The following is a 15,158-nucleotide window of genomic DNA, read 5'->3' as shown; positions in this document are numbered from 1 at the left end:
GCGCACCTAAAATGGTAGCCTACGTCACCAATCAGGTGCGTTCAGGTGCTGCTAACAGGCTAAATGCTAATATGTGTATTGTGGAAGTTTACAGTAAATGGAACCTCTGTGTATGGTGGGTGAGAACTTGCTGGTGTCTGTGACTGCAGAGTATCTTCAAATGCAACATGTTGAACACTTTGAGGAGTTGGACAGCGTGGACTGGATATACTTTGTTTTGAGAATGAAGGAGCAGAGATGAGCCTAGAGAGGATTGTTGTTGTGGACTTCACTGTGCACAGGACTCACAGAAAGGCGTACAGACAGCCAGGTGAGTACAACAACACACCCGCTGTATGGTTGAGGAGGATGTCAGTGTTAGGCAACATAGGCAGCATTGTTTGTGTGGATGTGTTTGTGTGTACACTATAAGTTGATTAAAAACTGTGCAGCTCCTTTATCCTTATCATGTGTTTGTTGGTGCTGCAGCCTCTGTTGAGTTAATAGTTTATTGTTTATAGGTTGCATGTCCTGAGCTGTTGATTCTATAAGAAATTGTCAGGCTGTATTATTTTCTGGAGCTTAATAACACTTGTTGCACCCGCCGTGGTGTCCATACTGATCTTCATATTTATTTTAAATGTTTATTTTTTAGAGTTGTTTCCTCTTTTTTGGTTAATTTAAAGGGCCCATGACATGGCCATTTCTACTGATCATAATTCCATTGTTGAGGTCTACTAAAATAGATTTATATTGTGCAATTTTCCAAAATCACATTGGTTTCTCATACAGCATCTCTGTATAGTATGTGTATTCACTCTCTGTCCTAAACGGCTTGTTGGAGCTCCTGCCCAACAGTTGACCCATGTAAACAGTCGTGGTAGATACCTTGTTTGTTTTAAACATCATAAATACACAAACAACAATGAATACTTACAGGTTGTGTACCCGAATCTCCCGCTGGTCCAAACAAAGTAGGAACAGCATCGTTCTTCAGTGTCCTACGCTGTACATATCCGGCATGAATCGCTGAAAGGTTTGTGAAGCTTTGTTTCGTGAAATGCTGGCAGAGGGTGTGGCCTCTGGGTATTCACACGTCACAGTACCCAGGAAGTAAACAATGGAAAATGAGAAATCTCCAACGCGGCGTTTTGGGGCAGCATAGACTGTGTTAGAGTTTTACTCCCTAGAGGGTGTACATTGAGGGTTTTTGACTCTGCAGACCGTTTACATGCATAAAAACCTTCATAACGCACAAGGGGACGGGTAATAACCGGAAAAGCAAGAGTGAGGTTAAGTGTGGTTACACTGTGGAAAACGGTTGTGTCAGTTACAGTCTCAAAGGTGCTATCAAATACATGTATTGTTTATTAGTAGGCCTTTATCTAGTCTCTACGGTGTGATGTGTATTTTGACATGGTAGTGTACTAAATTGTGTATCCTAAATGTATTCTCAAGTTCTTTATATTGTAACATTATCATCATTGAGACTATTTTCGCTCCACTTCCTTTCCCTTTTCAAAATGTAAAATGTACAAAGAGGATTTTTATTACCAAATCTATTCTACTTGTATTTCAGTAAAAAAAACCTTTCCTCAAGTATAATATTCTAGTAGTCTTTCCAAACTACTTTCCAAATGGTTAATCAAAGGTAATTACAGTGAGAGAAAAAAAGTATGGTAATGAGTTGTCAGTGAAACACATGTGTGATTCTGATTAATGACTTTTCGTTTAATGCTTTGAAGCTGTTGCTTTTACAGAATATTACCAGAGTTCAGCAGGAGGTGAAGTGCATATAAATACCTATAAGTGACAGACTACATGTTTCCTCATCAGTGGAATATTTAACTATCATTGCAATGTTTACACCTTAATGGCAACAGTAACAAATATATTGTCAATTATCTTATGAGATACGCAGAGAGCTTGGGTATGGCATTTCTTTTGTAATACAGAACACAGTCATTATTCATTCTGTGATGGTATTGGCCTGCTGCTTTTAGATGTCAGGATTTGGCCAGGAAACAAAATAAATTCTGGTTTCCTTCCTCATGTATATTTCAAACAGCTGTTTTATTTCAGACAATCACTGATGGTGGTTTTAGTTAACCACCACTCGGAGTGCAATCAGACGTTATTCAGCTGCTTTCAAAGTGAGCAACCAACTCCGTGTGCTCCTTTCTCTCACATATTCTCACCTGGGGGGTCCGGGCCTCAGGTGCTTACCCATGCACTTTGTCAGTGTTTTTGTTGAAGGAGATGGAAAATGTCCTTCTTTACTTCCCATCTGCCAACATTTTTTCCAGCCAGTCCTGGGAATTACCCATGAAGCTTTCTTTCTAAATATAGATTACCATCATGACCAAAAAAAGACACAACATCTCTCTCAAACCCCTTCAAATCAGGACATCTCATCTCACTAACTTGGAAAAGAAGATTGAATCTGAATTATGATAATGGTGAGTGCATGGTCTCTCATTAAAGAGAGTACTTTTAAAGGGGCTCTTTTGTGCTTTATTCCTTTCCTGTAGTGTGTTATATAGGTTGTTGTGCATGTAAATGGTCTGCAAAGGCTACAATCCTAAAGTTTCAACCACAAGTGAGAACAGCATCATAGCAATTGAAAATGTCATTCCTAAAATATATTTGCTCTCCTTATATGGCTGAGGGGGTAAAAGGAATCTTAACCTCAGACATTTGGAGCAGAAAGAAGAAATGAAAACTGTATAAATCTAATATTAAACCAAATATTGAGAAGTATTGCATATATTCCAATATCAGGGTTCTTACGGTCATTAAAAACCTGGAAAAGTCATGGAAATTCAAAATGCTAATTCCAGGCCCTGGAAAAGTTATGGAAAACAATATTTTTCCCAAAGTTTTGGAAAAGTCATGAAAATGTAACTAAAGTTGCATCAAATATAATTTATATTTTATCTAATCGCCGAAATAGTAATACTATAAGGTGAGAGATTGTAGTTGCTTTAGCCTGTAGAAGCTAGCCTACTACTTGATTTATTTTAGATAGGCACAACATGTTTCATATGCAGACCTTATTTTCCTGTTCCATGTTAAAATAAACCATTTTCAGTGGTACCGCTGAGAAAGAGTAATTTTTTTGGTCATGGAAAATTAGGTAAAGGTCATGGAAAAGTCATTGAAAATCATTGGTGAAAAAGTGTATGAACCCTGCAATATATATTCTATACCAAGAAGGTCTTATATTGTAGGAAATTCAAATTCATAGGTCAAAAATGTATCTTGCCTTCCTAACTTACCTTACTTTACCTGTGCTGGACTATGGTGATCTGATTTATATGAATGCACCTGCCAATTGCCTGGTCAAGTTAGATGCTGCGTATCACAGTGCACTGAGATTTGTGACAAACTGTAAAGCATTAACTCATCACTGTACCCTGTATGCAAGGGCTAGTCTGCCTTCACTAACTGTATGGAGGCTCAGTCACTGGTACATTTTTATATATAAAGCAATGTTAGGGAAACTTCCATCCTACATCTGCTCCCTGATCTCACAGCGAATTGTAAGTGGCTACTGCCTGAGATCGCATGCTGTGGTTTTATTAAATGTGCCAACTGCTAGGACTGTCTTAGGGAAAATAGCATTTAGATGCGCAGCTCCACTGTCCTGGAATAGTCTGCAATTAAAATGGAAACTGAGCAATCTGATGCCACTAAATGTGTTTAAAGCTCGGTTGGATGCTAGTGAATCGGAAGCTGTTGGTACCTGTGCATGTGGATAGTATGTAATTTGTAATCCCTGTAATGCTACTGTATGATGTCCTTTTGTTGTTCTGTTTATGTTTTTAATGTTTCATGTGGAACCTACTTGAGCAGGTCTCCCTTGAAAAAGAGGTCAATGATCTCAATGGGATACAACCTGAATAAATAAAGGTTTGAAATGAAATGAAATGAACTACTGCAAATGTTGTTCGACAGTAACATACAGTAGATTTGCACCATCTGTAGTTGTATATGAAAACACCAGAGGGTGCTAGAGGCTAAACATGAACTGTACTTTGACTTTAAAGATGTGCAGATAATGCAGCTCCACATTACACTTTAGAGACAACGATACACACATAATCATGGGATTCGTGAATCACTTCCCAATGAAATTAACTGCTTTAATTGAATGCTTTAACATTTTTACACACAAAATCTTAAAAATCTTTAATACTGTCAATGTGTGTATTGGGTTGTTTTCTTGCATTAGACAACATATAACACTTAGCCTACTCATACACAAAACATATGTCTATATGAAAGTGGAAGTCTTTTTTAAAGGTGACAGAAGCTCGGTGTTAGCTGGTTTATTCAGGTTTTGTTCAGTCGCAGTCTAGATTTTCTACTCTCAGTTTTTTAATCTTTTAATCAAACATCACACTTTAGTTTTAATGGACGTCATGAGAGAATCAAATGAAAATATACCGTAGCAGATGGGAAATGTTAGCCGCAGCTGAGCCAGATGGGAAATGTTGCCTGTTAATTATGAAGAAAAACCACAATTTAGACTAAAGTAGGCTATATAAGGGCAGATGGCAGAATGTGAGTGGCTATTATTTCTGACCATAACTCCCCTGTGACTACAGCCAAAAGTGAAAAGAAGAAAGTTAGTTTTAGTTTCCTTTAGATGCTCGGAGAATGCATATCAACAGTGCCATGGTTTGACATGTGTTTCCCACAGGGGGACTAATCAAAACAGGAGAGATCCTATTGCACGGCAGTATAATTGGATATTAATAAAACCCTATGGCAAGCTGATTCTGTTTTAGACACATAGTGTATAATTAAAGTCTTGGGAAATTGGAGGTGAAATCTAATCCTCATCCTGATTAAACGTTTAACTCACACATTTGAGCACAGTACAAACTGCCAAGTGATTTAACTTCATCCAAACTAAGTATTTTATCTCTGCATGGTAACGATTTAAAGACCACCAATCTATATACCTATAATCACTATGACATATAGTATACTTGTCAATAGGTCAAGATGGGTACAGCAATATCCATATATTAATATATATATACAATTCAATTATTCACACAAAATCAGTCGCTGTAGTAAATGACCTAATAAATATGTTTAAAATGATTGTAGGGTTTTGATTTGATGATTTTACCGCAATTGATTTGAGCTGCATGTTCCCTGCTGATCGATTTCAGCTTCACTATTCATCTACATTACATTACATGTTACTTGTTAGACGCTTTTATCCAAAGCCACTTACATACTCTATACTGTGGACAATCCCCTTGCCCAGGGACACAAAGACATGCTGACTGCAGTGGGGTTTGAACCTGTCCCCCTGATCCGAACACCTACGCACAACCCACTGCGCCACACGCCTCCACAATCTACTTTGGAAATAAAAAGGTGAGAATACCAAACTATCAGAATCAGGATTTAAATGGGTTTTTAAACCCTTAAAGGTGGGGTAGGTAAGTTTGAGAAACCGGCTCGAGATACACTTTTTGTTATATTCCATGGAATGCTCTTAACATCCCGATAGCAATGAATATCTTAAGTGCTTTGACAAAAAATCCATAAATAAATGTCATCTGTGGAAGCCGTGGTACTGTAAAAAGCACAACCAATTATTTTAGCCGGCCCGGCTAAAATAACTGGATGGCCTACCTGCCTGTCAGCCTTCCATCTGTGCACAAACTTATCTCGTGCCCTCATTGGTCATGTGCGCGTTCGTGTGTGTTGGAGGAGGGGCTCTATAAGGAAGTGGCAGATTTTCTCTGGTTGTGTATTTTCAAATTCTAGCGATCTCGAGCTGGTTTCTCAAACTTACCTACCCCACCTTTAACATTCAGCATAATACGTTTTCCTAATAATTGTTGTTTGGAAAATATGCCCAAATCTAAAAATGAAAGAAAAGTGTCATACCAAAAGAAAATGCATTCAACGTTTTATTCTAAAGCCACATGTGAATGACTTTGAATGTGAATGTTTCATAAAATGATTCGGATGTTAGTAGAAAAGATTAGAGAGAATATAAAGTAAGTGTCACCAGAGTTTGTATACTGTGGGTCAAAGGGCTTGTTCACTCATTTGTGTAAAAGGAGTTCAAGCAAGGAACTAAGGACACAGGTTAGAGATGATGGTTGATGAGTTTACTGAATCGTGGTTGAGAGTGAGACAAATACTTGTTGACGAGTTGATGAAGTGGATGACCAGTGGAGGGATGTTGAGATAGTGAACATTTTTGATCAGCTAGTGGACCTGAATTGTGATCAAGTCGAAGCTGAAGTCAGCAGAATGCATTAAAACAGAGTTGTAAATGGACTGTATTTATATAGCACTTTATCCAGTCTCTACGACCCCTCAAAGCGCTTTACATACTGTCATTCACCCATTCAGAGCAGTGTACCTCACTCTAGGAACTAACATTCATACACATTCACACACCGTTGGCCATGCCATCGGGAGCAACTCAGGGTTCAGTATCTTGCCCAAGGATACATCGACATGTTGACTGCACGGGCTGGGATCTAACCAACAACCTTCTGGTTGAAAGACGACCGCACTCCCTCGCAGCCACAGTTGTCTGTAAATGAGTTAGAGGTCAAGGTTTCAGGACTCTAACGGTACGTCCACACGGCAGTGTGCGTTGAAGCTTGCCGGTGGGCGTGTCTGGCTCGCGACCAACAACCAATCACAAGCAATCACATTAATCTCCCACCAATCACATTAATCTTGATTGGCTAGGGCTTGTCCTGGCATATGATTTGATTGGCTGACGCTTCCGTCGAAGCTTGAAAAGTTGAACTTTTCTCAACTTTTGAAGCGAGCAAAGCGAAGCGACTGAACCACAATGCAGTTCGGCAAAGCGTGACGTCACCCCATTCAAAGTGAATGGGATGCTGCGTTGAAGCTTCAACGCACACCGCCGTGTGGACGCTGCGTAACATTAGTATTTTATTATTCTCCACTGCTACTTAGCCTCTTGTGAACACTCATCAGCAGCCCTTGTACAAAAGAACATTTACTTTCACTTTGAAATACCTGCCACAAGATATTGCTTCTAGACATTCCCCTGAATTAAGTTGTTCTGCCACTTTACAATATTTTTTTTGTGTTTTTAATCCAAAAACTTTCACCTGATTTGGAAACAATTCCAGTGAAGCTGAAAGGTCTCCTATTATGCAAAATCCACTTTTTCAGGGCTTTTATACATAAACATGTGTCTCCTCAGATCAGAGTGGCTAACGACTTTTTGGCTAGTGTAACCATTAGCCAATCACCAACCAAGGTAACCCCCCCCCCCCCCCCCCCCCCACCTTATCACCTGAATCTCCTCCTAGAGCACCACTGTGTTCTTTTTAACCAAATATCTCTCAGAGGGGCGTGGGGAGGGGCTCCTTATTTTCATCTAAAGTAACAGACAGAGAATCAGCACTTTTGAAACAGAGCTGAAACAGAGGGGATTATGGGATGCTGCAATGATCTGTTTGGTGTTTGGAGCCAAACACTTCAGAGACATGTTTGTATATATCTGAGACCTATAATATATTGATGAAAAACAGTATAATAGGGGACCTTTAAGTGGTTTTCTCCTCCCAGATGCAGTACCTCTCTCAGTCTGCGGGTAGTGCTATTGCACCATCTTCCTTCACTCTGGTCCAAATCGCTGAGGGTCTTGTTTGCCTATAGACTGGCCCTGTATCCACCTGGAAGTGGTACAAAAGCACAGTTGTGCAGGAAGCTTCTGCAATTTCCTCCCTCTTGCGTCACAAACGCATTACTGTGCCTCGCACCCAAACCACAACCACATGGGACCCGGTGCAGCGCTGGAATTTTCCCACTGACAAAAACACATTAACTGTACACAACTCACTGGGCCGGGCTGTTCCTCTGCTCGTTTCCATGAATGAGCCTCTTCTTAGCAGCACCTGTCGTGTTTATGTAGGAAAAAATTAGTAGTTAGTAGTAGTAAAAGTACAGTATCTAAATCTGCCCCTCGACTAATGTCAAATTTGGATCTCCAATGAGGATTTTGTATTTCTCGAATTATCTGACTTCCTGATGTTTGAGTTATCCTGGCTTTCATCTGCGTGTCTCAGCACTCTACAACTTTGTGATTAACCAAACTGTCAGTGGTGGTGATTAATCTATGTTGACATTTAGAGACACATACAAATAATGCATTACAGAGATGTTTGAAGGGGCCCTATTATACTTTTGGGGGTTTTCCCTTTCCCGTAGTGTGTTATATAGGTTTTTGTAAATGGTCTGCATTGTATGCAATAGGCTAAGGGGCAGGACATCTCTAAGCGGTTGACCAACCACAACAGAGCCGGCCAGTTAACCAATCAGAGCAGACTGCGCTCTAGTTTCAGACAGAGGGTGAAACAAGATGTTGTGACAAAAAATACAAAGATTGAATGGAAAATCGGAGAGGAAAGATCTGTTAAATATACAAGTAATAAATGCATCACCCATTGTAACTGTCTCTTGTTCCTGGAAAGCAGAACCAAACTCTGTCAGTACCTCCCAGCAGTGTAATCTCTGGTTTCCTGTACTGTAATAGTTTGGTTGTGCTTACATTTTAAAGTTCTTCCTCCATGTATAAGAGAAACAGAATTCACAAAGAAAAAAGCAGCTGTATAAAGTTTACTTTAAAGTTTAAAAGCCTAACTATTGATGCTCCCTCCTACAGAGAAATACATCTTCCAAACTCCCCTGGTAACATTTCCATCAGATTCACCCAACTATCTCGATTGTGTGGAAAAGACCACCCTCTGGCACTTTTAATCCACTGCATTATTAAATAAGACAAGATAGAAAACGGATCAATTTACCACTTGGACGGTGATCAATGTACCAACACGATCACAAGAAAACAACCCTGGGCCATTTGAAATGAACACTTTGCCTACTGGAATGAAGTTGCTTCGATATGAATGAAAACAAATTATTATCCATAAAATAGTAAGTACTTGGAAACAGATTAACTGGTGTTTAGTGTTTTTCTGTGATTTATAACCCTATCTTATTTACCGTCAGTCACACGTGTTTTCAGTTACTCCGCTCAGTTTGAAGTTACTCTGGGAGGTCAAAGGATCAAGAGGGTCCTAAAGTGTGTCTTCTCACAATTCCATACATTTAGTTTACTCTATGTGCCTTTTGCATGGTACACTTCAATGCTAGTAATAATGTAATTTATTACATGGTTTAGTTGAATACTCGATTCTGATTGGTCAATTCAGAACACGTGACACGTTGTTAATCCAGAACAGACAGACCCCTGTCAAGGCTTTATTGACCGTTGTTAAGGACGCTTACATCTGCAGAAAGAAGTTCGGTCGATTTAACTGTATACAGTTTGGCCGAATAACACCCTTCATGCAGATCTAGGGTTCGGCTCCTGATCGCGTCTGGCTCCTGATCAGCCTGTCGGGTGTTCTTTTCCCCATAATGACCACGTCGCTGCACATTATCCCTTACGTGAACAGTACCGTAGTGATAATACCTTTTTGCAGTTGTTATACCAAAATAAATATGATGCTCTTGAACTAATGATGCAGTGTGTCCCAGTTTGCATGCTGACAAAACACTTTCCTTACTTGCATACGATAGCAAAATGTGTAATAATTGTTTAGCTTTCGTATATGCAATTTATGCAAAATGTCTGCATACATGTCAGTTCCTCCACTATCTTCTTGTGCAAAACTTTTTTTGACATAAGTAAACATCAGCAGTGAAATTAAAAATCAAGAATTGTTAATTTTACAACTTTTTAAGCATAAATAAACAAGAAAAGTGCTTATAATTAGTTTGTTGTGGGAACTGGAGCGTCACCTTTACTGTTAGCATACCAGAGATGTTTGTACTTTTATACAATTTTACAAGGCATGTGTGAAACCCGAGTTGTTTTCAAAGATTATTTAAATGTTTTCTGCTTTGGGCAGCGAACGCCTCGGCACGCTCAAAACACAACCAGATTCAGTGTGTAGATACACGGACTAAAAACACTAAATCTGTTTCCAATTGTAGTTTATCAGGGCACAGTGTTTCTCCCTCAACAAGCAAAACACAATAAACAATTGAGTTTGGAAGCAAGTCTAGTGTAGTCTGTGTAATGCTGGAAAACACTTTAAATGCATTACACATCACCTGTAATCGACCAGGGAGATAAAACCAGATAATTTAACTGTTACAATTCAATTTTATTAAATTATCTTTACAGTTCAAATATAGTTTGTAACCATTTTGACAAACATAACACATAGTTTAACAGTAAAAGTATAAATAAATGTCTTATATGTGGACATCATTAGCTTTCACACCGGAGTACTTTTCCCAGGAATAGTTCCGATAGTTCCTGGGATTTTGCGTTCACACCAAAAAGATCTGGAACTAGAACTTCTTTTTGCGAACCTTTTCACCCCTTTTTAGTCCCTGCTAGAGAGCAGGTACTTTCCTGGGGAGTAAAAGGTTCCAATTTCTGATTGGCTGGGCGAATTGAAAACCACGCCCCGTAAAACTCTGAAAAGTTTTTGTGAAGCCGCCATTTTATTTGCTCGCATTAGCATTATTAGCATTAGCATTAGCCCAGCGCACCAACGGAGAGAGACTAACTTATGGCAACACAAAAAAACACATGGGAGCGGTGGAGTGATGAGGAGGTGTCGGCGTTCTGGCGATTTACTCGGAAGGCTTCAGTAGAAGCTGCTGGGAGTCCCAGCAGCTTCTACTGAAGCCAGGCCCCAACTCCGGGGACTTCCGGCCGGGGACTTCAGGTGGCAGTATACGCCGTGAAGTTGTTTGAGGCCTGCCAGTAAACCCAAAGCAGAAGAAGAAGAAGAAGAAGAAGAAGAAGTGACGTCAGCGGCTCCCTCAGGGACTTATTCCGGTGTGAACGCGATTTACTAGAGAGTTCCAGGAAATAAAAGTTCCGGGAACTATTCCTGGGAAAAGTACTGTTACAGCTGTTTCTGAACATTATATTTATTTCCAAACAGTGGATGATAGAGCTAAAGCACTAAACTCACACCTTGTCCTCAATTATTTCAGTTTGTATAACAAAGGTAATCCTTCTCTTACACTCAGGCTCTTTTCAAACACGGCAACAAAACATCCATATCAGTTTTTAACTCGCATCTTTATTAGAAATCTCTAAATATAAAAACATGCAGCTGTTTTCCGAATGCTGTGCAGATAACTGTCTTCAGATCAGCACTGTGCCATCATTTGAAGGTTGAAGATGATATCCCCTCTTACCTCGCTCTATCCAATGACTGTCATGCTTGGCTGCCGTCCAATTTTATCTCCAGGAGTTGCTAGGCGACAGGAACATCCTCACAGTACCAGTGTATTCTGGGAAATGATGGGAGCAATGCATGAATTGTGCAGATCTGTAACTTATTATCAGCTTTCAAACAGTGTTATTATATGGGTAAATACAAAGGCAGCTGTGAAAATGGACAGCACACCTGATCATGTTCCCAACTAAAATTGTGAATACCTGGATTTTATATGTTCATTTGCAAATCCCTGTAGTGGTCACAGTAATATTTGTGTTAAATAGAACATCCCATGACATGGTTTGAGACTGAGAATATTACTACAAATACTGATATACTTAATATCGTTTATACTAGATAACATTTTCATTTTGCTTGTAAAATATGATTCATATTAAAGTGAAAAACTTTGAAAACTCAAATAATATAATAAACAACGTATGTGTTCTTCCATCCTTTCTTTCTTTTTATGTATAGGCTCGTATAACGTTAACGGTAACTCAAACGGTTAAAAAGTGTGTCTCGACGGCGTCTTTCAGACAGGTTATCAACCTCCTGTCCCCCCCCCACCCGGACCAACCTCAAGTCCTGGAGCGACAGAGCCTTCTCCGTTGCTGCTCTGGAACTCACTACCCCAATCCATCAGAGATTCTTCTTCTTCCTCCCTCACCGCATTCAAAACATCACTCAAAACCCAGCTGTTAAACACTGCATTCAACCACTGATCACCCCCCCCCCCCCCCCCCCCCCCCCCCCCCCCCTATTTTCTGTTTTGTTTATCTCTTTTTGTGTTTTTCTTTGTTTTTTTTGTTGTTTTTTATTCTCCGTCAAAGCGTCTATGAGTGTCTAGAAAAGCGTTATACAAGTATCATGTATTATTATTATTATTATTATTATCTTTAGAGTCTGGAGCTGTGGGAATTGTAGTCCTTTATACGGTGTTGACTACAGACGTCACGATTAGGTGGCCCTTTTTACAAAACAAAAACTGGCTTTTACAAGTTGCATTGCTGACTTTGTTCATCATCCATGAGCAGTTGACACCAATAGCAAATTGTGAAAATGTGCAGATTGAAGGAGTTATTGTTCCTCAGAGATGGTCCGGCCGTGGCTCAGTCAGTAGGGGCTTGGACTGGGAGCTGTAGGGTCGCCGGTTCAAGTCCCCGACCAGACCTAAAGTATGGAGTGCTACTTGGAGAGGTCCCAGTTCACAAGGCATCGGACACCCCCCTTCCCCCCTCACTCCCATTGCTCCCTGGGCGCTGTACAATAGCTGCCCACTGCTCCTAGTACTAGACTCCTGGTACTAGGATGGGTTAAATTATATGCTTGTCTAAGCAGTATAAAACCCCTTCCCCCTTTTTCACACCTTTTTAGGATATAGGGATTTGGAGCTATTACTGTAATTGCAACTTTCCAAAACCTACAATGCATTTTGAGCTGTGATTGGCCAGGATTAAGAAATAATGTGTGATTTTGGACCTCTCTTCGGTGCAAAATCATGAATCATAAATCCCACAAAAGTATAAAACAGCATAATATATTCTTCAAGGCCGTACTCAAAAACAATACTTCTTAAAATGATGTTTGGTTTCCAATAAGACAGTCTTGTTTTCAGTGGGGTAGTTTATTGACATGTTTGTTTGTGTATCTCTGTTACATTCAGAAGCCCTGATTATCTCTGCTGATAGAGGGATTAGTGATGGAGCTGAACTAGCACTGGAGCGAGCTGAAAGGCAATGGTTGCACACAGAAACACATTTTCACTTAAAATTCGTATGTTTATATAAATATAATAATTCTATTTTATTTTATCTTTTTATTGCACATTTCTAATTAAACTTCTTATATTTCAATAAATATTATAATTTTATTCTGAAATGGAGCAAATGTCACAAAACCCAATTTCCCCTCCGGCATAGAAAACGTATTCTGATTATGATTCTCTGATAGAGTGAAGGAAATAAGCATCTTTTATATCAGTATAATAGAAGTTAAATAATAATTTCATCTGGATTTATAATGACATTTTGCAGAAAACTGCTATAAGATTATTTTCTGGGAAACAATGTTCGGAGGATATTAAATTCTTCCTGATTCTAAGTATGAAAATGTACGGCACAGATAAAAGCAGAACACATGTCTCCTGCTGTTTTGTTTTATTTTATTGACTTATACAATAACACGCCAATAAAAAAGGATACGCTGAGACTATACCCAGAGCGATGACTGAAGCCAAACAGACGAGTATTTGCTTCAAATGCAGAACACCTTTTTAAGAAAACACACGCTGAATAAATGTTACTTGACATTGCCTTCTCTGGATACACCTCTGTGACTTGGAGGATTATTTCTACTGACAGTACATCTGCACCAGTGAAACAGCCCCTGAGAAATAAGCTGATCATGCTGTGAAGGAAACTTAATAACCTGTCCGCCTCACTTAAACAGCAACGGGTTTTGGTTTCAAATAAATCCTTTGTGAAATTTCAATTACAGCATCAAAGCTGTAATGTGCCCTCGGAGGGACACAGTTGTTATCGCGGCGCTGAGATATGGTCAGCGCTGTTGACAGAGAGTTCAATAACACCACACTCGTCATTATGATCCCTTCCACATCGCTGGCTTCTAATAACACTGCATTTATGAAGTGTCACAGAGCAGGTATGAATGTTTTTGTAATTCATTTTGTCACCACAGGGGGCAGTAAGGTGCTGAAAGGATGTCTATTATGCCCAAAACCCTTTTTTTTTTTTTTTATCCTTCCAATTTTAAAATCAAAACCAGCACCAATAAGCCATTTAATGCGGAGGCCAGAGATGATATCCTCTTTTACCTCGCTCTATCGAATGACTTTCATGCCCAGCTGCTGTCCAATTTTATCTCCAGGAGTTGCTAGGCGACAGGAGCATCCTCATTACATGTGTATTCTGGGAAAGGACGGGACCCATACATGAATTCTGCAGATCTGTGGCTTATTATCAGCCTTCAACACGACATGAGGGTCAATGAAAGAGAAGGATGCTATGCTCATGTGCTGTTAGGTCATTTAGAAGAGATATTTCAGGGTTAGCTTTGTCCTGCAGACGCATACGGTTTAAATGAGTCCGCTTTATTACAACAAATACAGAGACTACAATAGTTTGCGTCTAAACTAGTTTTTCTGTATTCATGGATAATCTAAAAATGTCTTCAGCCAACAGCATCTATGATTACTATAACTATGAAGAAGGTTTTATATCATAGTTGCAGGTAGTTTATGTAAGCGATAGATGAATTCTCCTTATATATAATACTTGTAATTTGCCTTAAACATGACTTTAGGGGCTCGATAAAAAAAAAGGAATGCTTTTGAAATGGCGCAGATACATGTTGTCCTTTTTTAAGGATCGCTATATTTAGTGTACTATAGGAAAGCATACAGCAAAAACCTATATTACTGTGACCTTTTACATGAGAAATGTGAAATTAAAAGGTCAAGAGAAGAAGCTTCAGACTAATAAAACTCCTCTTGTTATGTACTGCAGTTATTCCCTTAGAGGGCCCTTTACCACGGAGAAATATTTTATGGTAAAGCTGCATTACAGCCAATATATATAGTTTAATTTAGTATCCAAATATCTGTCTTTAAGAGGAAAGCATCAGACACATTGGATTAAATATTGCTATGGTGTTGATATTATAATAATGTATTTATATATGTATTCAGTTACATCAACCAAGTTAAATTGAGTGTCTCCATTGAGCCATTTGACAAGCTAATGGTAAATGGTTGAAACATCCATTTAATTGTACTCCTAATGATTGACAAATCATTATACAAATGAACAAGAGAAAGAACACAAACCTAAATCTAGACAAAGCCAAGATGACTCAGATCAGCTGCTGTGTTTTCTCTGCAGT

Source organism: Trematomus bernacchii, unplaced genomic scaffold, assembly GCF_902827165.1.
Source record: "Trematomus bernacchii unplaced genomic scaffold, fTreBer1.1, whole genome shotgun sequence".
Lineage (NCBI taxonomy): Eukaryota > Metazoa > Chordata > Actinopteri > Perciformes > Nototheniidae > Trematomus > Trematomus bernacchii.
This window is presented reverse-complemented; position numbering follows the sequence as displayed.